This window comes from Agelaius phoeniceus, chromosome 2 (genome assembly GCF_051311805.1).
Source record: "Agelaius phoeniceus isolate bAgePho1 chromosome 2, bAgePho1.hap1, whole genome shotgun sequence".
In the NCBI taxonomy this organism is placed as follows: Eukaryota; Metazoa; Chordata; class Aves; order Passeriformes; family Icteridae; genus Agelaius; species Agelaius phoeniceus.
In genome coordinates, this window is record NC_135266.1 from 22,793,853 (window position 1) to 22,818,236 (window position 24,384).

The window sequence follows — 24,384 nt, forward strand, 5'->3', positions numbered from 1 at the left end:
ATAATAATAATAATAATAATAATAATAATAATAATAATAACAATGCTGTTAAAATTATTATATGTAATGCTTCCCTTTTTCAACACCCCTTTGTACTCTGAGATTGTGAGCACCCATGTTCCTCAAGCAAGCAAGGGCACAGGGAGCCAGGGCGGGGTATAAATAATGGTTGAAGCAGGTCATTCATGCTTCAGGTCCTTCACTTGCACTGTAAAGGGAGATATTGAGATCTTATTCTTTCTTCTTCTGCCTGTTTGTTTGTTTGTTTGGGGTTTTTTGTTGTTGTTGTTGTTGCTGTTTTCTAATTTCTTATATGTTTTTACTGGAGTCTGTTTTCAAACAAGGTTCTACAATGTACTCTCTCTTCAGTGATTTTTAACATCACTGACTGCTTGAATTTACTATATTTATGGTTCATTTGATGAATCAACACTTAGTCTTTATTGTCTTTTTTACTTTCACACTTATTTTGTCAGTCTTCTAGAAATGCATTTCTTTAACCAAACACCTCCAGTGTCAGCCTGTGTTCCTTATCACCCTCTGGTTTACTTTTCTATGCTGTATCCTCTTTCTACATTTTTCAAATTCTCTATTGTCAACCTAGGCCTGTTTTCCTCTCTAATACTGTCTCCAATACTGTTTTTGTCTCTAATACCATTACCATATGAATAAATATTTCATTGGCACAGAATAACTACTCATTGTTATTACTACACTTTTTCTATGTAAATATAATGAAAAATAAAACAAATGGTAGTCATAGCTACCCAATCTTTAAAAAGAAAAATTTCTTGAAGGTAAACCAAATGAGATCAAAGCTCCAAAAACATCAAGGAAAGTTCAAGCAAACCAGGCCTGACAAGTTTCACTCCTGAGGCCTTGCAAATTTTGTTAGTAGCCTGTTATTAGCTATGGCAATGCAATCTTACTTGGCTAAAATGCCACAGATGGTCTCCTTCAAACTCAGTTTTGCTGATCATTGAAATCTGCTCCACATAAGATAATCTTATTTAGCATTCTGTAAGAGTGAATTGAGAACTCTCCTAGACTTCAGACTTTAATATTTTGATAAATATTTCCATCTGTGGACTTTTAACAATTATATAATGCATTTGTCCTTTTTTTCTGTTTAAATTTAGTTTCTAGGGCTACCTATGTGCTTATGCATATATTTGTGGGCATTTATATATATTCTAGTAAAATAATATTTGATTTACCGTAGACTTTGTATTGAAATGTACTGCAAACTGTTGTGAGAGTCAGGCAAGTTACAAGAGTATTTTCTGACACCGACGAATGTGAATATGTAAAAATAAGTAGAAATATAACCTGATATTTTATTTCATGTAACTAGGCTTAAACTAGTTTTAACATTATCTTTAAACATGCTTTCAAGTGTACAGCATATTTCTTTTAGCCTCCCTGCATGGGCAGTTGTCATTTTACACCACTGAAGTGCCTTTGTGAATAAAAGCATCAGATGTCCTTGAGAAAGGACATTCAGCTTAAACTTTTGATCTCTGTGAGTGGTTGGCCATAAGAGAAATTCACCTAAAGGTCAAGGAAATAACTTAATGTATCTACTCAAAAATGTGTGAAAGATAACTGAAGTGAGTGGGTCTGAGTAGATGTTTTTCACAAAGATGAGGTAAACATTATTTATTACTACACAATCAAATTCAGATCTTGGCAAATGAATGAAGTTGTGTGGGCTTTACAGAAAATTGTTAGATCTTCTCTTAAAAATATCTGTGTTGTTTTTACAACTCATTGATGCATTTAAACAAATATATACATGCATAAACATATCTCTCTCTCTCTCTCTCTCTCTATATATATATATATATATATAAAATCGGAAATCAAGATTCCCTTACCATAAAATTTAATGTGTATTCAACATTAATGAAATCTTAACCTTTAAAAAGATTATTCATTTTACGATGGGCATATTATTCACAAGAGTCACAAAAATATTCTGTGGAACACAGAATCAATTTATGCAAAGTGTTATGAAGCTTGTACATGTCAACAAGCTCCTGAGGAGGCCAGCCCTAAACTAGCCCTAAAAATTACCTCTGTAGCACTCAAAACACTAAGAACCAGGGTTATCTTCTTATGATGATACAATTTGCCATAGAAATAGAACTGCTGTTTATTCTGCAGAAGTAAATGGATGCTCTCTTCTGTAATAATGTAAGTAGCTGAATTTTAAAAGATTCTCCCTCCAAGGGAAGTTTTTTAATATATTCTTCTTCTATATAAATACATTAATATAAAATATGCCCAAGTGTCCTCTTTGAAAGTAATCTAACAATCAAATTTGATTTTATTTTCTTCTCTTTTATGGTGGCAGGGTTATAATAGGTTTGAATCTACTTAGATGATGCCTGAGGTGATAGAATAACAAGGCAGCAGCTCTGTGCAGTTCAAGGTGCAGAAATACCATCATCAAAATCCACAACTCTGCACACACACAATAAGTGATTGACCTCTATCCTGGTGACACACTCCAGTTGTTCATTCCCATATTCAGTTTCACTTACAGCTAAACAACTTATCCAACGAGGAAGAAGATGAAGAGATTAAAATTAGTTGACTAGAAAAGAGCACAAAGTAAAACCTGGTCCAAAGTTCTTCAAGCTTGTACAAAAACCAGAGGAAATATGAAAATCTTATGCTGCAAGGAAGCAGATCAGGACTAGTTTCTTCAGAGCATTCTTACCTTCCAGAATTTCATTGGAGAAGAGAAATAAAGGGAGTGGAATCTTACATAATGTTTATACTTAGTACATGTAGGCAAAGCAAGGATGCAACGGTAGCAAGAGGAAGTAGAAACAGCAACAATTGAGGGATTTTGACATTTTATTAGGATAGAGCTTAGGCAACCATGACTTATCTTTCAATTGACAAAATCCTTCAGAAGATTTGTTTATGTGAAAAAGAGCAATGCATGGACAGAAAAATTTTTGAAATAAAACTTTACCAGCAGTGTAATATATATTGTGTTCTCAGTTGCAAAACAAAAATATTTTAACCGGTTGATACTTTATTGTTCAGGTCCACGGTATTCTGTGATAAACTAAAAGCTCTTGTTTAAAACATGCATTTTTCCTAACCTTTAGAAAATAATGTTTGTCTTAAATTAACTGAATTGGGGTTTTAAGGATAACATTACCCTTTAAAACCTATGCTAGAACAGGTTCTTCTCTGACCTATGGATCATCAGTCACCTGAGAAAATTTTTCAAAGGACAGTGACCTGAAATTATTGATATTTTTCCAGCTAATAACACCATTTTGAAGATCAGCCTGAATAAGGGAGAAGACATTTCATAGCCTGCAATGGAAATTAATTTCTTATGTATTCAAAATGATGATCACAAGAATGATGGGGTTTTACGAGAAAGGATTGTTTAGGAAAAAGACATTTTAGAAACAATAAGAAAGATTTTTTTTTACCCTAGATGCTATTTCTAGCTGCATAACCAATGGTAGTGAAAATTTTGTCAAATGAAAATTCCTAAGGATGAAAGTTTCATAAATACCTCACAAAAATTTGTAAAATTTTTTGACTGAATATGTTCTCCATTATTTTAATGCATTAATACTAAAGACGGTGTAATTTTTTTTCTCTTTCTCTTTCCTTAGTCTCATTTGCTTCTTTTGGAGGGCAGGGACAAAACAGAATATAGAAAAGTATTGCACTTCTCATATCTTTCAAGCATGTATTTTAACTTCCTTTTTTCTCTGAAAAACCTCCAACAACAATTTTTCAATCGAAGTAATATTTTAATTTTTAGTAAATATTTTTAAAATTATAATTATCTATAATTTATATAATATAACTAATAATAAAATATTATTTTCTCTGAAAAAAAGGAAAAGTATAATACCTCAATTGCTTTCCTTTCAATCTTCCATAGAAATATGGTTTTTAGGATTACCATGTTAGAATACTTGCTGATTTTAGGGATTCTGTTAATTTACTATTTTACTGTAATGTTTAATTCCTTTTATGTTAGAAACATCCTGGTTTATTTTTTTTTTACTATTTTACTATTTTATTTTATACCATTTTACTATTTAACTATAATAGTTTAATTCCTCTTATGTTAGAAACATCCTGGTTTATGTAGTTTATGTTGTATGAAGAGATATGAAACATTTTCAGGTCTGTGCAATAATCACTGATAAGTGATTTATACTTTTACAGAAAAAGAAACACATCCTGGAAAAAAAAGGACCCTTGCATTCAGCTTAAAAAAAGAAAAAGAAATAATACGAAATGAAAGAGAAAGCGAAAGAGAAACACAGAGTGAGAAAGAAAAGAAAAGAGAAAAGAAAAGAAAAGAAAAGAAAAGAAAAGAAAAGAAAAGAAAAGAAAAGAAAAGAAAAGAAAAGAAAAGAAAAGAAAAGAAAAGAAAAGAAAAGAAAAGAAGGAAGGAAGGAAGGAAGGAAGGAAGGAAGGAAGGAAGGAAGGAAGGAAGGAAGGAAGGAAGGAAGGAAGGAAGGAAGGAAGGAAGGAAGGAAGGAAGGAAGGAAGGAAGGAAGGAAGGAAGAAAAAGAAAGAAAAAGAAAAAGAAAGAAAGAAAGAAAGAAAGAAAGAAAGAAAGAAAGAAAGAAAGAAAGAAAGAAAGAAAGAAAGAAAGAAAGAAAGAAAGAAAGAAAGAAAGAAAGAAAGAAAGAAAGAAAGAAAGAAAGAAAGAAAGAAAGAAAGAAAGAAAGAAAGAAAGAAAGAAAGAAAGAAAGAAAGAAAGAAAGAAAGAAAGAAAGAAAGAAAGAAAGAAAGAAAGAAAGAAAGAAAGAAAGAAAGAAAGAAAGAAAGAAAGAAAGAAAGAAAGAAAGAAAGAAAAAGAAAGAAAAAAAGAGGAGAGGAGAGGAGAGGAGAGGAGAGGAGAGGAGAGGAGAGGAGAGGAGAGGAGAGGAGAGGAGAGGAGAGGAGAGGAGAGGAGAGGAAGGAAGGAAGGAAGGAAGGAAGGAAGGAAGGAAGGAAGGAAGGAAGGAAGGAAGGAAGGAAGGAAGGAAGGAAGGAAGGAAGGAAGGAAGGAAGGAAGGAAGGAAGGAAGGAAGGACAAGCTATCGTTTTGAAACATTTCTGCTTGGGGTAGAAGATAGCAGGCTAAAGATCTTTTATATATATAATTTCTTGAACTTCATCCCAACAGTCTTTAAACTTTTATTTGTCTATCCATCTATAGTAAAAGAACCAACAGAAGTTTTATATTTTTCACAAGACAGTTTTTCACTCTGCTTGTGAAGAAAGAGTTTCTTATGGCTACATATGAGATGCAATGATTTCTTCATGCATTTTTTGCTGATATGGTAACTTAAGCATCACTGCCTCTGCAAGACACTGTTCTCCAAAAGAGCCTTAAACCTCTTCTCCAAATGTCTGTGAAGCTTGGCTATCTTTCACATTATTTCCTTTAACCAACTGTGGAGTCTTTTCATTCCTCTTAGCACTATCTATAATTTTGTATGCACTTGCTCTGTTATTTGGCATGTCCAGTAATTCTGCATATTCTGCCCAGACATTCATGGCAGTTTCAAATAGCCAAATCTCGGGCCAAGGCTCAGTTTTCCACCTGCAGACCTTCACAGAGCAAGCATGGTGTTCCCAGTAACAGCTCTCAGAAAATATGCTGCCAGCATGCCACTGTCTCATATTCTGATCTAATGATAGAGCAAAAAAATTTAATAAGCATGTCCAAATTTGTTTAGCAGTTCCATAGTCCCTGTATTTTCCAGATTTCCTGATTTTTTTTTTTTTCTTATAGCTTCTCTTTTCAAATCACCTTTTCTTCTGACTTCTGGTGATTTCTCCATTACAACAATACCTTCTATTATTATAAATATGGCTTAGAGAGCAGGGCTCAAAGCAGCTCACAGCAGCAGGCAAAGGAAGCAGGAGGTCACAGTAGCAAGCTACAGTGTAGATAGGCTGTCAAATAAGACACAAGATATGAAAGAAGAGAGCAAGACTGACAAAGAGAAGCACGCCCTGCTAACTAAAGGTTCCCATGGGTCAGGAAGTTGCATAAACTCATCCTAATTTTTTCAGTCACCTGACACTTCTTCAGGTGCACTGTCCCTAATATCTGAACACCTGCAAAACTGCCACTGACTCCTTTCTAACTGTATCTGCATTTGCCTCCAGAGCACTCCTACTCACTCTTCCCAGACTATTGCAGCACTGCCACTCTACATTAATCCCTCCCAGTGACCTCTCTTACCGTAATGTAGAACCATTGTGATCTTACTACAGAACTAAATTTTACCAACAAAGACACACAACCTTTAAATGTCTCTGAAACCAGGGATTAAAAGTATGGATTGTCCTGGAGGGGTATTTTCACATGCTGAAGATCTATGACTCTGGTTGTGGCAACAAAATACCCCTGATTCAATGCATTTCATTAATTCTTTCATGACAAAAGAGCTCTCTTCTTGGACCTATGCACAAAAAGTGCTACATGAGGACAAAATGTGCTGCCACTGAGATATCAGACTGATCATCTTAGTGTATATGCAGAGTTTTATGTAATACACAGTCAATAGTGTGTCTTCTGCATTCTCCTTTCCCTTTTATTTTGAAATTAATGATTAATTCTAGAAATGGACAGTTCAAGGTGCAGTAATATAAGACTTTAAAAGAGACTGTGTAACAGTTTCTTATCTCTATGGGATGTAATATTGAAAAACAACAATCCATGTTGATGGTATCTTGCCTTTGATGTTCCCCAACAGATTGAAAACAGAGTAATTCTACTGCTGGCCACTTTGCAGTGACAGCTGGGTGAAGTCATTATAAACACTGGAGATAACTTTCCATATGGCAAGAATTCCTAACATTATTTGGTGATCACCAGTGTATGCTCATTAAGAGCCAGAGCAGCATCACCTTATTGAATATGACTGTCTACTTAGAAATTGGGTAGAGCTGAGTTTGTTTGCAATATGTTAATCATTAGAAGTGCCCAAGTCCTACCTATTGGATTCAGACATAGATTCCAGTTATCAAAGGGAAAATATTTATGTATATAATATGATATTTATTATATGATATAATATTTATGTATATCCTCTTCCCCACCACCCCCTGTCCTGTTCCCCCATTCTCTTTCAGAAATGGAATAGGAAAAAAAATTGTATACAAATAAATTTTTTTTTTTCAGTCAAACTCATCTTCAGCCCATAGTCAGAGTCTTTCCACACTTCCTGTTGCTTTCTGCTTCACTAAACCTTTCCAGCACAGGATTACCAGTGGAAAATTTACTAATTGAAATTCTACATTTTCCACCTTCTCTCAGCCACTTTCCCTGGATGACACTAAATATCTATATTTAGATAGGCTAAATCAAGTCCTAGATTTCCATTTTTGAATATTTCATAACGAGAAGTGATTGAAGAGATAGAAATATCTATCTCTAAAGACATTATAATATTTAATCAGGATGTGGCTTCTCATCATTGTTTGCTACTGTCTTAAACTAGGTTATAATATTTAATAACATCATCCCTTCAAAACGTGTAACTTTCTGATAAAAATACAGAAACAAGATGTCAATATTTTGGAATGTAAGTGAAAATTGAAAAATTTAAGATCTACAATCTCTTTTACAGAAACTCAAAATGTGCTGATTTGGAAGGGATCCTCAAGGATACTCAAGTCCAGCTCCTGGCTCTGCACAGCACCATCCCCCACATCATGTGCCCCAGAGTATTGTCCCAAATGTTTTTTGAACTCTGTCAGGCTTGATGCTGTGACAACTTCACTGGGGACTTCATTCCAGTGCCCAGCCACCTTCTGGGTGAAGAGCATTTGTCTAATATCCAACCTAAACCTCCCCTGGCATAACTTCAGGCCATGTCCTCCAGTCCTGTCACTGACCAGAGAGAAGAGATCAGTGCCTGCCTCTCCTGTACCCCTCCTCACAAAGAAGCTGTAACTGCAATGAGGTCTTCCCCCACTCTCCTCCAGGCTGAACACATCAAGGGACCTCAGCCTATACGGCTTCTCCTCCAGGCCCTTCACCATCTTTGTTGCTCTCCATTGGACACTCTCTAATAGGTTCATGTCTTCCTTACATTGTGGCACACAAAACTGCCCCCCTGCACTCGAGGTGAGGCCACCTCAGTGCAGACCAGAGCAGAGGGGACAATCCCCTCCCTTGCCCAGCTGGCCATGCTGTGCCTGATGCTCCCCTGGACAGGGTTGGCCCTCCTGGCTGCCAGGGCACTTCTGGCTCATGTTCAACTTGCCATCATCAAAGACCCCTGGGTTCCATTCCATTCCATGGTACTGCTTTCCAGCCTCTCCTTCCCCAGTCTGTCCATACATCCAGGGTTGCCCCATTCCAGGCGCAGAATCTGGGAGTTTCCCTTGTTGAACTTCATACAGTTGGTGATTGCTCTGTCAGTCTCTCTGCAGGGCCTCTCTGATTTGAGAGAGTCAACAGCTCCTCCCAGTTTTTTGTTGTCTGTGAACTTACTTAGTGTCCCTTCCAGTCCTGGGTCCACATTATTTATGAAGATGTTGAAGAGCACAGGGCTGAGGATGGAGCCCCACTAGTGACAGGTCACCAGTCTGAGGTCACCCTTCACTGTAACCCTTTGTGCCTGACCCATGAGCCAGCTTCTCTCCCATCACATGATGTGTTCATCCAGCTGTGTGCTGGACAGTTTTTCCAGAAAGATCCTTTGGGACACAGTATCAAAAGCTTTACTGGAATCCAAAATGTTACATCAACTGGCTTACCTTGATGAAGTAGCTGTGTTACCCTGTTGTAAAAGGAAATCAGGTTTGACAAGAAGGACAGGTTTGTCCTGTCATGGATCCATGCTGGCAGTGACCAATGACTGCATTGTTTTTCATGTGTTTTCCAATGCCTCCCAGAATAACCTTTCCCCTGATTTTACCAGGCACTGAAGTGAGAATGACAGCCTTGTAGTTTCCATACTCCTCCTTCTTGCCCTTCTTGAAGATTGGGATGTTTGCCAACTTCCAGTCAGCTGGGATGTCTCTGGATTCCCAAGATGGCTCAAAAATCATCAAGAGATGATGTGATGAAATCAACTAGCTCTTTGAGGGTTCTTGGATGAATCCCATCAGGCCCCATAGATTTGTAGGGATCCAGCTAGAGCAGCAGATTCCCCACAATTTCAGCGTCAGTTGAGAGTTTATCATTCTGGCAGTAATAGTCCTCCAGCTCAGGGCACTGAGACCCTTTTGGTCTGTCATCCGTGTTGAAGACAGAGGCAAAAAAAGTGGTATACACTTCTGCTTTGTCTCTTTCAAAATAATCAGAATTTTTTATTATGATTGTATTCTTGATGTTTCAGAAATATGAAAGAACATTAAATATTAATTGTCAAATGTTCTTTTAGACATTGGGAATAAAACACTTTTTAATATAAAATATCTCAAAATTGTAATACTACATTGTAAAATATGGAAATTTCACCAATCCTACAATCTTCAACCAAATCCTTCCCCTTCTTCCCCCACTAAATGAATAAAAACTTGTATGAAAATCCTTTCTTCTTTTCATGAGGGCTCATAGAAAAGAACAAAGGCCAAAAGTTTTCTTTTCCAATTACATTCAACACACTGTAGAAAGCCTTTGAAGAAAATTGACTTAATTAGCATATATCTAATCTCATTCTATGCCACACTCTGTACATAAAATCATGGGTTTATCAGTTTCTGGTTTCACTAAGAGAAGAATGTTTCATACATTAAGGAAACTGAAATATACATAAATATTCTGCTTTATAAAAATATTTATGCAGCAAAATTCATATCTTTCAGCCTTTTTGCTCTGCACTAATCAAACACCCATGGGTTCTTTTCAATGGAGCTGACATTATTATTCTAAGAACTATAGAAAGTCTTTGGTTGGAGTGATCTTTGAAGGTCACCTAAGCTGACCTCCTGCTCAAATCTGTGTAAATGTCAAAGCTCAGTTCAAGCTGCTGAAGATTTCATGTGGTTGAGTTCTAAAAATCTCCAGGGCCAAATGGTCCACAACCTTACTGGGAAACCTGTTTTCAAGAGTAGAAATTTATTTCAGCAGTTTTCCTATCTGCATATTCAAATTTACAAGCTAACAGTTTATATTTTTTCCTGTTAGTAAAAAGAGTAAAAAACTGTGGCAATTAAAAAGTATAAAGGCTGGCAGTCCATTTAGATTAGACATCTTTTAAGCCTAATGATTATGTGTTATTTGAAATGCTAGTGGAAAGAAGCAGACATTTCTGGGATTCAGCTGGTCTAATCTTATAGTGCCAGCATCAGACCAGTCAGGTACTTCTAAAAGACTCCAACAGTGCCTATTTTTTAGCTCTGATTATAACAAAAAGACTGAAAATTACTTGCTTAGAGATACGGACACATTCTAGTGTCATGTTAGACATCACAAATCTTAATCTTGGTCTTCCAGGGTATTTTATAGAGGACTTCTGTACACCAAGTTTTACTTAATCCTTAAAATCAGTCAGGCAGTGGAGGCTCATTTTGAACCTCAAAGCATGCTCAGCACTTAGGTATTGGCTTCCAGTATGATCAGAGAATCTCTTTAAGCTTTGTCATAATTCACAGATGTTTAAATCCCGAAACCAATTTTTATTTTAATCCTTCAAATGTGTTTGAATTGGACTACATCCAGTATGTGTATAGATCACTGAATGCAATAAAGAAAAGGTTTGGTTTAATTTCAGTTGGACCTTTTGGTAGAAAAGATTATCACATTCCAAGAAAATATATACAATATTGCTTAAAAATAGAATACATGTTTTCTTTTAATTAAAGAGGTTTTTTTATTAATATGTCAGTGATGTTTATAAAATATCTAGACTAGATCTAGACCTTTTTAACTCTGCTATTAAGCATGAATTACTAACTGAAAAAAATTTATAAGAAAATGGCTGAGATAAAGCCAACTAGCCAACTACCTATTGCTCACCTAGAGCTGTACATTAGTCTCTGAAAAGCAAGTACTTTTCAATCCTCTGCCTTGTTCTAACTAGCTAGGCTCTGCTCTTGGCAAGGTTATGCACCATAGGCTGTCTTTTTTCAGAGAGCTCACTGTTTGTGGGGAAAGGGGGACACCCATCACACAGAATGGATGCTAATCTGAGACATGTAATCTGTACCTATGATCTGCATAGGATCTATTCTGGGAAAACAAAATTTATTATGTTTTCTACATTTATTTCATCCTAATTCTTATATTTGTACTTACTCAAAAAGCAGCACCTTTCTTTGCTCTTTTTTTTTATCCCTGCAGCTTTTTCACAGTTTTAATAACTCTGTCTTTCCTTGTTATCAAAACAGATTGAACATATGCAAATGAAAAGATATATGGTGCCATCTGTATAGTACTACATCAGTGGTTTATGTTATATCAAAAATTTCTGGTAGAAATCTAGTATCATTGCAAGAAGGAGACAGGTATATATACACATAGAGTGATGGAGATGTAATGAAAGACAAAAGCTAACTGAAAAGAAAAAGAAGACTCTTCCTTTCTTTCTCTTTCTTTTTTGGATATTGCTTCAAGATCCCCTGGCTCAGAAGCCTACTTTCTCTGTTTTCTTTCTGTAAAGGCATTGTTTATTTATTGGCACAGCTCTTGACTCTTTAAAAAGAACATTGGTGCCTTAGCAGGAGTCATCTCAGGTAACCAGGGAGCACATCTTTACTTTGTGTCTCATGAATTCATCGATTGAAATGACAATTCCATTGAAAAGTCATTACACAGAAAACAAGAAACTTTGGAGATCATCAGGCAAGTCCAGGAAAACAGACCGAATGAGCTGAACAAAACCTCCACACAGTGGATTTTGGTTTCATCTCAGAGAACTCACATCCCCAGAGCCAGTTTTCTGTGTTCCTCATTTTTCCTGTCCCCATTAATTGAATAACCAACATGGATAATTAGAAGTTAAGTTGCTCATTTACTGCTCTTGTTGATTTTTCCTCCTTGTTCTGTCTAAAACATGTAATTGAGAGATTATAAAAACCACTAATGCTGCATAAAATAGGTACCATTGTTTGTTCTTTTTAGGATTCTCATGGTTAGGAATGGTATTTTTCAATTTAAAATTCCCACAGATACCACTCCAAAACATGTGCTGTTCACTCATTCCCCCTCTCCCTCTTCCCTCCTCTAGAGGGATGGAAAGGGAAATTGGAGGCACAAAATGTAAAGATCACATTTTGAGGTAAGAACAATTTCCAGGAAACAGCAATGAGATAAGAAAATGAACAATAACAGCAACAATATTAATAACACAAATGTATAAGAGAGGTGAGTGATTCATATGCAAATGTTCACCATTACCTGACCATTTTCATGCCACCTCAACCTGGAAAAGACTTCCTTCCCCCTGCCCCTGACAATGACCATGCTCCCTCCTGGCAAAAATCAAAAATTAACCCTTTTCTGGCCAAAACCAGGACAAGGGCTAAGTGTATTTCTTGAGCGCATGTAAAGAAAGCTTTATATATATAACATACTATTACAAAGAAAAGAAATAATTTTAAATGTTTACTGTGACATCTAATAAAGGAATTCTCAGGGTCAGGCATGGATAATATACTCATTAAGAGAGGGGCTATAAATTGCAAATTCTCAGGACAAGAGAATAATGCTGTAGTGTGATTCCACCAACATAAGAACATAAGTAATTTAAAATCATGCAGATAAGAACTGTACTCAAACCAAAAGAATATGTAATACCTCAAGGGTCTGTCATTTTCTTTTCCATGCAGGGATATACACTGACTCTCAATCCAGACAAAGTGAAAATGTCATATAACCTAATATTCCTTTTCCTTATTCCAGAGAATATTCAAACAATGTAAAAATCCTGTATACCTCTGCATATTTGGAAAAAGTTGGATTTTATATAGAATATTTTTTTGAAATAACTTCTCTAACCTCTATTACCAAATTACCCTTTATCAAGGAATATTCTGATAGGATAAACTATTTTTATCAGTACTTCAAGCTGTTGGCTAGTTTTACTGCTAATTGTGTTTCCTGGTAATAGATATTTTTTCTCACGTGTGTTCTGTGTTTTTGTTCCTCACCTGGAGGAACAGAGTTTTTGTAGTAATATACTTTATTTATTGAATGATATTTGAACAAGATACTTCCTTGAAGAAAAAAAATGCATGCTACTTGAGGAAAAAAAATACAGCATGCTCTGTGTTAGGCTTTGTAAGTGTTTGTACAATACATCGATTCCGTAAATACATAGATAAGAAACCACAAAGAGACTTTCCATTCAAAATTACATTTCAAAACCTGCCACTTTTGTGCATGTGATTTGTATTATAATACTTTGCACTAACACGAATTGGTTTATAATAACTACTAATTAAAGCATTAAAGAAAGGTAATGCTAAGCTTTTAAAAAGGCATTAATTTAGAAGGATTTCTAAAAAACAAAACAGAAAAAGATAAAATGTTTCCTGTGGTTTTTGTCCATCTTCACTTGTAGTTTTTACACACAACAGAATTCACAGTATTTTGTTTTATTTAATTTGCTGTAAATGTATGAGTATATGATACCATGTTTATAACCATTGTATTTATTGGAAACAGGAATGTCTTATTTGCTATACTGATTTTTTAGACTACTGTTTCTACCCTATTTATATCTCTGTCAGAACATTCTTTTGAAATATTGGCTATTTCTTTATTTTCAATCATACTTTCCCTAGTGCTTTTATGGCTTTCTCAAAGGCTGGTCGTTCCTTCAGCAAGTTCTTAATTTGTTTTGATACTATCGTGTCATGTAAGATATGCATAGGTAATGGTCCTTATCTCCCTTTATATCACCTTCATTACAGACTGTGATTTGAATCAGTTCTGAAGAATAAAACAATGGTATAATTTGTAGATTGTGTTAGCTAAAGGAGAGACAGATGTTTAAATTTAAATTATATACATTATACTCTGCATATATATTAGGTATTAAAATATTACACAGAATTCATATTGCACAACTTCTTTTCAATGAGGTCTCTAAATGGAGGAATAATTCTAATATAATTTACTAGCTATCTTTTAAACAGCATCGTGACACTTTTCCTGGATTTGTAAAAATAGAGAAGAAAAATTTATTTATTTATATTTACATTTATTTATGAAAAAATACTGAATTTATATCAGTATTTTTGCAACATATTGTCATTAATATATTCTTATGCTAATTTATGTCATAATATTATATATTATTTTCATCTAAAGCTTGGGTTCTAGAGTATATCAACAAATTCAGTTCAACTGCATTATGAGAAAATGTCTATTATTCTTTCAGTTAGGGAATGTAAGTGAGTTGTGGATATATATATATAGATAGATCTAAATTGGATATTTTCATCCTTATAATATAGGTACAATAAAATACATTGAGTAAGCAACATTTTTTATGTATTTTAATAATAATTTCTTAAGTGAAGTTGATATAACACAATAAGTGATACATTTTCTGCTTACACAGCAGCAGATTTTATGACAATGTCCAAGTATAAAAAACACAGGAATGTAAAATTTTTTATGCAACTTTAACTTGAAAAAAATTTTACTTTAGCACAGGATATTATTTTAATATATATCTTTAAAATACAGGCGTACTGGGGATCAACTCTTTTTCTTTAAAGTAAAAGAAATAAACTAAGTTCTATATAGTTTTGAAGTTCTGTGTACTAACAAATTTGACATAACCTGTCATCCCAGAGTAGTCATACTTTTTCTTGTTTTTTCCCTCAGCCAGGAAGGATATCTCTTCATCAAATAAAGTAGCATTTGTCTTCTGAGACCTGATGGATGCTGGGCATGTGACAAAGAGGCTCTATCAGGGCTCCATGAATGGGTTGGACATGAAACTATTGAATATTACCACACCTTATATTAGGGAAAAATTAGGTCAGAATGATATTCTGTGAAAAAAGTATGAGATATATACAAGGTAAATATTAACCTTTGGTCACATGAACAGTTTCTGTAAAAACAAGACAGCAAAAACAAACAGATCAGGTATAAATGCTAGAAAATAAGCTTTATTGTTTGCCTTGATAAAGAGGTTATACAGTACAAACCTTTCATAATGTACTGAACTCCCATAAATCAATTTGAAATTAGTTTACTGTCCTGTTGATAAATCTCATCGTTATACCTTGAAGGTGATTTAACAAGTATTTCACAGTGTATAATTTATACCATGTTAGGGAGAGATAAGAAAGCAAGTGTTCCAAACCAATAATCATTGTCATATTCATTTATAAATTCTGCTATGTTATAGATTTGAATAAAGTTTTGAATAAAGCTTTTGGGTACAGCTATGCATAATGATGGTTCTACTGTGTGGGTAAACTCTGAAAACTCTTGAGTTAGATATAACTTCAGTATACTCTATACTTTTTTGATGTATAACCAATATTTCTTAAGACTGGAAACAGAACACAGTTGGTTTCAGTATCAATAATCCCAAAAAGGGTTACTTGTTTATTTTTTCTGTTGGCTTTTACTGCCTGTGAAAATCTCAAGCAACGCAAACCCATGTGCAGGAAGATATTAAAATTTCTTTCCGGAATTGTCCACACTGAGGAATAGACTTGATAATTTTTTCCAAGCAACAAGTTTCTTGTCTCTTTCCAGAGTGCCCTTGGGGGATCTGGGACCTGCCTGGCAGTGGCTCAAGGCTGCACCTGATGCTGTAGTTGAACATGTGTGTGTGCCCAAAGGAATTTTTTCCTCACAAATCCTGCAGGTTTTTCAACCCAGCTGAGCAGTTATGATTTTGAGCAACAATTTTACACTTCAATATATAGAAAACAGTCTTCAGCACAGCCTGTAACGCAGACAGAAGAACTGAAGCAACTTACTGTTTGGTAAATTAAAAAAAAAGTCATTAAAAAAATTGAAAATAAGTGTATTTAAAAAATTAATATATAGGCTAGAAAAACAATGTTACTCATGATTATGACTTCCTCTGGAACTACTAAATGGCACATGGCTTTGAACCAGGAATATCAGATTCAGCTATAGTTCAGCATTTGGCTCCTGTGTTATATTTAAATACAAGGACACAGACTTATGTTCTGTGATATGTCTCAATAAGGTGTCCTAGGGTGACATTATGATGCTTGTATCCCCATTCATGTGTTCTGTTAATGTTGGATATTATGTTCTGTACCTTTAAGACTGGCTCTGAAGAGGGAAAGTTTTGTTTTGGTTTTCTTATCAGCCTGGCGGGACACAGAGACTGCAGCTTTGGCTTTTTCTGCTTTTGCTTTTCACTTTGCTCTCTCTCGTTCTTGCTTGCTTCACTTCTGCTTGCTTTTGCTCATTAGCTAGTTTAGCCAAACTGTCCACATTTCTTCCTGGACTGTTTCTCCTTTCCTTTTTCTGAACATCTCAAACCTGCTCCGGACTGGGACCTGGGAACACCGAGAGTTTGCACCTTGTGACTGCAGCAGCTGCCCCAGCGCCGGAGGGACTGAGAACAGAGTGACCACCCCAAGAGAGACTTTCTGAATTTGTCATCTTTTTCAGAGTGGTGTCATCCGGTATTGTTCATTTTGTGTGCTGGGGGTGCTGTGCCTGTTCAATAAACAGGTTCTTTCCAGTCCTCTCTGAGGAATCCTTCCCAAACCAGTTGGGGGGAGGGGCCGTGTGGGTTTGCTTACTGGAGGGGCCCTAATTTGGAAATTATCTACCAAATTTGCCCTAGACCAGGACATAAGGTTAAGTCATACATTGTGTCAAAGTATTTGCACTCTCTCTTTGTGCTATCTATAATATATTAGACAGAAAAATATGAAGGAATCAGTGACTGGACTTTCATGTGACTTTCACGTCAGCTGATGAAACTTCATGCAAAATTTGATGAATTTCCATTCGCTTTCATTAAATACTGCATTAAAATGGATTTCTTACTTTATTGTTATTTCCTATATTTTTTAAGAAATATATATGTTTGGAGGACAAGATTATCACTAATATTAAAAAATTAATCAGAATACAATAGAAGAATGTTTGAAATATATCCCTTTGCTATAACTATCTTCAAATCTGAAAACAGTAGAGACAAGAGAAAAAGAGAGAAAGGTCATCCTACTTGCAGTCAATTGAGAAGAATAGAGATATCAGAGCTATATCTGATTTTGCAAAGTTGATGAGAAAATTAATTTATGGGGTCTTAATTAAGTAGCAAATACATATATAATTATTTTCCACCTATTGTTTCCATTTTAGAGACCTACATTATTATTGAATGTGTAAACATATTTCTAATATGAGAAAGAAGTCTCTCTGGAGACAAATGAATTTAACACAGAAGTTTGCTCAACTTTTTTCTTTTTATTTAAGTGTATTTTGACAGGAAAAATAAGTGTTAAACTTCCTTTAATTTTGTACTTTTAAATGTATTTTATACTTGTTCAAGATCTTGTATCTGGTTTCTTCTCTTATTGACCAAGCATTTAGAAGAACATGAAGTCAGTTTTTCACTGTAAAAGGTCATCAATGAAATGGAATGCAGCAATGCTGACAACAAACACTTTGCAGTTCTATCTGGGGCCATTTAAGGGCTGTTTACTTTTGGATGAAAGATTGCCTATTAAATCTGAAAGAGACTGCAAGCTGAATAAACACCATCTAGTAGGGTCAGTGATCCTTATTGTCATGCAGTAGAAGTAGCAAGAATGTTCTTTTGGTGCAAGATGATGCACCAAACATCTAAATTATACTGAAAGGATTAAAAGGTGCTGAGGTGAAATGGCATTAACAGAAATGGCAATTTTCAAGAGATTTTTCCAGGAGGATATGGTTAAAAGACAAAAAGGATTATTAAGTCTTTTCATGTAGAATAAACATCAGACACACTCTCCTGGAGAAGGGGTAAAGGCAACATGTGATAAATATAACTCAAAGCAACTCCCTGGGTGCATTTGTAGGCATGTGACTGTAAAAGACTAGTTTTTATGATCCTCTCAAGTCATTTTAGTGGAGTAACATTAAAAAAAAGCATTAAAGGATTTTGTGTTATAAAGATTTTTTTCAGCCATGTGCTATGCTATATACATGGGGAAAAAATCAAGAATGAAGGAGGGATGAAGAAATGGGTTTGCAATTTAACAATAAATAAATATGGTTTTGTAGTCCTGGTCAACATAGATATATTGAAATGTGGCATGCTTTCTACTGATCTGAACAAGATCTGAGAGGTGCAACCTTCAGCATGTTTGCGTTAGTTATAGGATGTGTGCCACTCTCACACCTCTAAATTAAGTACAGGTCTTAGGTGCCTTTTAATAGAATAAGTATCAAAATACTATCCTGTCTTCTTTATCTGACTGTGGAATAGACTATGAGTATACTTGAGCTATCAAGAAAAGTGTCATCTTTATCATCACTTATGGGAGGAAATAATATACATCATTCAGCTTTAACTAGTAAATACTTTTTTTTTCAAGAGAATGAAATCCAATGCATATTTAGAAGAAATTTGAGTGAATACACTGTGAGCTTTTTCTTGTTCATGACTTCAGAATAAATTTCTGGGGTAGCATAATGGACAGAAATTATTAATTCTCATTTCACTGATTTATTGTCACTGAAATGAGAGTAATTGTTCTATAGCAGACCTTCAATTCCCTTTCAGTGCACTACACTGTGGAAAGAATTTACATGTGTGTTCCAGTTTTCTCCAGCTACTCTGGTCAGTGTTATAAATAATACAGGATATGCAGTGATAAATATTTGAACTGAAGTGTAGATGTTTTGCATACTGTTAAACCTGAGCTTCTAAGGAGCTTTTGAAAGTCAAATCTTTGCCTTTGCTGTGGGTGCTGAGGGTGGAAGCACCCAGCTAATAAAGTCAGTAAGAAATAGGGTTCATTGTAATACAACACTTTCTTGAAGGCAAGTGTATGATTAATTAACCTTCAGAACTAGATCAATGGTGCCAGGTTATTATCCATTTAGACTGTTTTTGTGTTTGCTTTCTTTATCAACATGCTATACTCTGTGGGAAAATTAATGGTAAATAGAAAATTTATTTTCCCTCACTTTGTGCCAAGAGGGTTTAAAATTAGATAATTGTGATAGATTAGACATCTGGCATCAAATCTGACCTCTTTCACAATTCTGTTTGAAAGCATTATACAGTGTATAACATCAGTGCCCTCTGCTAGGATAGGTTTAAAGTGCAAGGCAACAGAAAAATACTGTTCACACATTATAATACAAATTCTTAAGTGTAATCTCTGAACTTCTATTAGTAGACACTTTAAATAGCATCATGGAAAATATTTCAAGCATTTCACTGGATTTGGGTCCATTTGCTTTTACTAGATTGAAAACAGGAGATTATAGCTCATGCAGGATTATATCCTGAATTCTGTTCTGAAATATTTTAATCTTTTCATCACTTTCAGATTGCAGAATCACAGAAAAACAGAATGCCTGGTTAAGAGTTTTTTTTTTCCCTATCTATGACTTATGTATTTAATTTTCAAAAGCCTTTTTATTTTTAATTGCTATTTAGATTTGTAGATCCATATGAAAAAATGTCAAATTCTTTATCTTCTTCTGATTATATTTGAATATATATTTTTATGGAGAATGGTGGGATGATTACATTTTTCTACCAGTGATTTTAGCTCTATTAATCTTCCATTCAGTCCTGTCATTGAAAATGCCTTAGACTGCAGTTGAGCTCTCTGTTGACTGTATTAATATGAATTCTGTTGTTTGTCACCTCATTTATTTCAATATTTTCAAGATAATAACCTGTTCTTCAGAGAGAATGGAAAACTCATTTGTTCAGAATGGGACATTATTTTGGTATTTGGAAGTTCAATTTCTTTTGGATATTTTAGGACTACTCTTTATATTTTCTGGAATGCAGTTGCTCTCTAACTTTGTCTAACTCAACCTTTATGGGTGAATTGTCCCCATTTTAATGTCTTTTTGCACCTCTTTAAGTATAAATTTAGCAGTATTTTTATCTGTCAGAAGATATGCTGCTCTCCCTTTCACACACAAATAAAACTATTAAATTATACTCCACATAATCATGGTACATGATATATGTGGTATGCAGTGAGAATTTTTTCTATTGTTAATACATTCTATTGCTTTCTGCTCAATTAAGTAACAATCTCCCACACCAATACGTGTCAGGGGTGGAGCAGAGGTGTCTGGAAAAAGATGCAGATAAAGGATTTGGGGTTCCTAGTGAGCACCAACCCTCCCTTCAACCAGCAATGAACCCTTGCAGCAAAAGCTGCCAACAACCTCCAGGGCTGCATTAGGCAGAGTGTGGCCAACAGCTCAAAGAGCAGCTCCTGCTTTGTTCAGCCCTGTGGAGACAAGTCTAGAGTGCTGGGACCAGGGATGGACTCCCAGCAGAAAAAAAGACATGTATTAGTAGAAGGAGTTCAGTGAAAGGACATGAATTCATTGCACAGAGGGAAATTATTGAAAAATCAGTCTACTGTATAATAAAGAGAAGTCACTAAAAATATAGCCTGCACCAGATTAAATCTCTGTCTGTGTCTCAGTGACACTATGTCAGATAATCTCAGTTCTACCTGTGCTCTCCTCTGAGCTGGCCCTTGCTTTGAAGACTGACTATTTCAGACCAAGAACAATTGTTATACTGGAACACTTTCAAGTGATTCTTTGACTCACGTTGCCATATAATTTGAAGAGCACAACTCTCAGGACCCCAGTTTTAAACTGTGGAGTCTGATTCTCTCACTGGATTTTCCATATAACTACAGAGCTGTGAACTTAGTCTTACCTTACAAATGAAACCAAATGAGCTTTTCAGATTTTAGAAATGAGGCCCTTCCTTTCCTGTAGACTTTTACACTGTAGAATGGTCTTAGAAAATCTAGTACACAAAAATAGTGGTAAATTATTACCCATGTCTTCTACCAAAACAGTACTAAGCCATCAAAAAGTAAACTGATATATGATGAGCAGAGGGGAGGAGGGGGCAGGAGAGAGGGGACAGAGCTGACATAGAATTTTAAAGGTTAGAAAAGACCTCGAAGGTCATTGACTCCATCCATATTACAGCCCCCAGTGCAATTCAGACGTGCTCTTTCTTCCTGCTTCAACACACACAAGAAAACCCCCAAAAAACAAAACAAAACAAAACAAATGCAACACCACAAATTTTATAGTTTTTTATTATGTATATGTCATTTGAGATGTGGAGTAAGAGGATTTCTTTACATATTTGTAAAATGATTGCAACTAAAGCTGTCTTGTTCATGACATACCCAATAAAATGTTTGAAGATAGATTCTTTTCCCTGTTCATTTTACAAGATCAGGTCATATTCTGAATATTTTTAAAAATGAATGTCACAGATACCCTAAATGGATTCAACCAAAAGGAGCAATTCCTTTTTAGGTCACCCTCCCAGGCCTTACTTCTCTCCAGAATATTAAAGCAGGAAGAGCAGCGGTGTTAAATTCAGATATTGCATAATGCAGCTGCAAGTTTTCTCCTCTGGAAAAAAATTATCTTCTGGGGATTTATGTTCAAAAAAAGACTCTTGGAATTGTCCAGCAAAAAAAATTGAAGCATTCCCATTTATTGATCTGATCCTAGGTCTTTTTGATTTCTATAGTTAGAATAATGATTTCTCCAAAATGCAGTCTCCTTTTTTTCTATCTTAATAGTTCTTTTTCTATATAGCTAAATATCATTAAATTTTATGTATTTTTGGAATTTTATGATGATCAAAAAATCTGAAGACAAAATAAATGTAGAAATATACTTAAGTTGGATTAAAGTTTAAAAGGATAATTCATTTCAGTACACTTGAATGTTCTTATATGTTCTGCAAAAGAAAAGAGAAAAAAATGAGAATGTGGATCTAAAAAAATATTTCTTTGAACATAATTTCATTGTACCTAATACAGTAGCAATTTAGAAATATTTTCAATTTTAATTAATAATCATGGCATGATAAAGTCCTAAAAATATCAGATTATTGGAAAAAGCTATGTTCCATGAAACTGGAAGTCTTCATTCAATTGAGGAGAAGAAACTATTTATATATAATTTCATTTTAATACCTTCTCTGAATTAACACTTAGACTGAACCTTGAGGAAAAAAAGCAATTTAATTACATAATTTGTTCTTCCTGAGGATCAATGTATGGAGAGAATAAATAACAGCAAGAATTTTGAGAAGGTAGAATGATAACTGTGGTCTCAGCCTTAGATGCCCACAAAGAAAGTAGAAGGGGGGGAGGAACATGTAAAAAACTTGCTTAAACAGCCATTGTGATGTCAGAATAATTAAATAGAATTCTATCAAAATAGAAAATTAGTCCAAGACATTAGGCATCATTGTGAGTAATTTTTACCCTTTAGTGTCTTTTTCTAAGACAGGATAGGGTCTCAGGTGGTATGATAATTTGCAGTTGCCAGATTCCCTTTCCTGTTTACTCTGTAAAAATACAAAACTTAGTATTAGGCAAACTTTTCACAGAAAAAGAAAAATTTATGTTGATTTGGTTGACAAGAAGTCCAACATAACCTGCCAATATGCACTTGCAGCCCAGAAAGCCAACCACATCCTGGGTGTATCAAAAGAATTGCAGCCAGGAGGTCAAGGAAGGTGGTTCTGACCCTCTGCTTTGTTTAGGTGAGACCCCACTTGGAATACTGGCACTGTGCGTTGGGTTTTGGTATCATAGAATGCTAGAAGGGCTTCTCTGAGAAGCTGCCATAAACTTACTCCATGTCCAACAGAACCAGGGCCAGCTGACTCCAAGTTGACCAAGTTGAGCCCACCAGAGACAGTGGAAGAAGCTCTAAGATAATGTCTTCAAGAATGAAAAAAAGGTTATTGCACAGAAGAAATTGTGGCCAGACAAGGGCAGAGCAAGAGGATATGAGAGGAACTCACTTTACATGATATGATACTGAACAATCAAGTCAGAAACTTCTTATGCCTACATAACAGGTAGGCCAGGGAAAAACAACTAGTAGTATGTAATGTAGATCCCCAATCTAAAGCACACCTTCTTCATCTCAGCTATTTTTAACTGAAAGCAGATGCTACAGAACAGAAGATAAATACAAGAAGCTGCTACTTCTGCACTGTACTTAAAAGTGTTGTTGAGAAAGGTAATTCACACTTCTCATCAAAGCTTCTGAGAGTTTTTGGGGGCTTTGACACAAATATCAATTTCACCTTAATGACTTCCTATTTCCAGAAACTCTTATATCTAGGGATATATTGCTGATACTTTTCTCTTTCTACTTCACATATATAAAAGAGTAAAAAGTGACATGCAGTATAAATGATTTGGTGCACGCAATCCTGAAAAAAAATTAGTCCCAGAATAAAGGAAAAAAAAAAAAGTAGCTATTAAGCATTTTAACTATTCTGTTGTTTTATGCTGCATTGACAGAGGGAACAGTTATTGTCACTGGTAAAGGGAATATGTAAAATATGAAGGAGAAAAAATAACCCAAAAATATAATGTACTGTTTTCCTTTTGAGAGATGTTTCCTTTTTCTACCTGTTAGGTTCAAAAATGTCATGGAATTATTTGGATTCAAAACTGAGAATTTTTGGATTGTCAGATCAGTCAAATGAGTATTATAATATATTTAATTCTCTTAGAGGGACTTAAAAGTGATAAAATTGTGCTTCTTACTGAGCACAGTTAGTTTTCAAACTCATAATCTGCACATTTGGCATCTAAGAAATCTTTATAAGCAGCAGTTTAACTTCTACCTATTCTTCAATCAAAAAGGACTCAATTTAAGGAAAGCTAAAGAAAAATGTATTCTGTTTCATTACTGAAGAAAAGAATGTGTGAATCTGTATAGCCTTGTGGAAGATTTCTGCCTGGAGGTCTGAAGAAGTGAAGCTGTAAAATAGAAAGCAGGCAGGGAGAACCATTTGTGGAATCCAGGCCTGTCCAACAGATATGAAACAGAAAAAATGTTTTATAGAGACAATATGTGAATGTACTAGAAATACAGCAGCAAAATAATGTAACAGAGGAACCCTGTGATCCATGCTTAAGAGCCACACTTGGTGTTTTAAACTGTAATTTTGTTAAACTCACATGAGAAACTGGACTTGATTTGAGCATGAGTTGATGTGCAATACTTTATTCTATGGTGATTAAAATAACAATGTGTTTTTACATTTCTGCTGCCACTTTCATTCCTTAGGAACTGCCAAGAAAAGGCCTGTGCAGAACACTTTGATTAAACAATATGTGTAGACAGACTCTTCAAACAAAAATACATAAACAAAGCACTCTTGACCTTTTGTGTATTCTTTCTAATTTTTTTCTGTGGATAAAAAAAATCACATG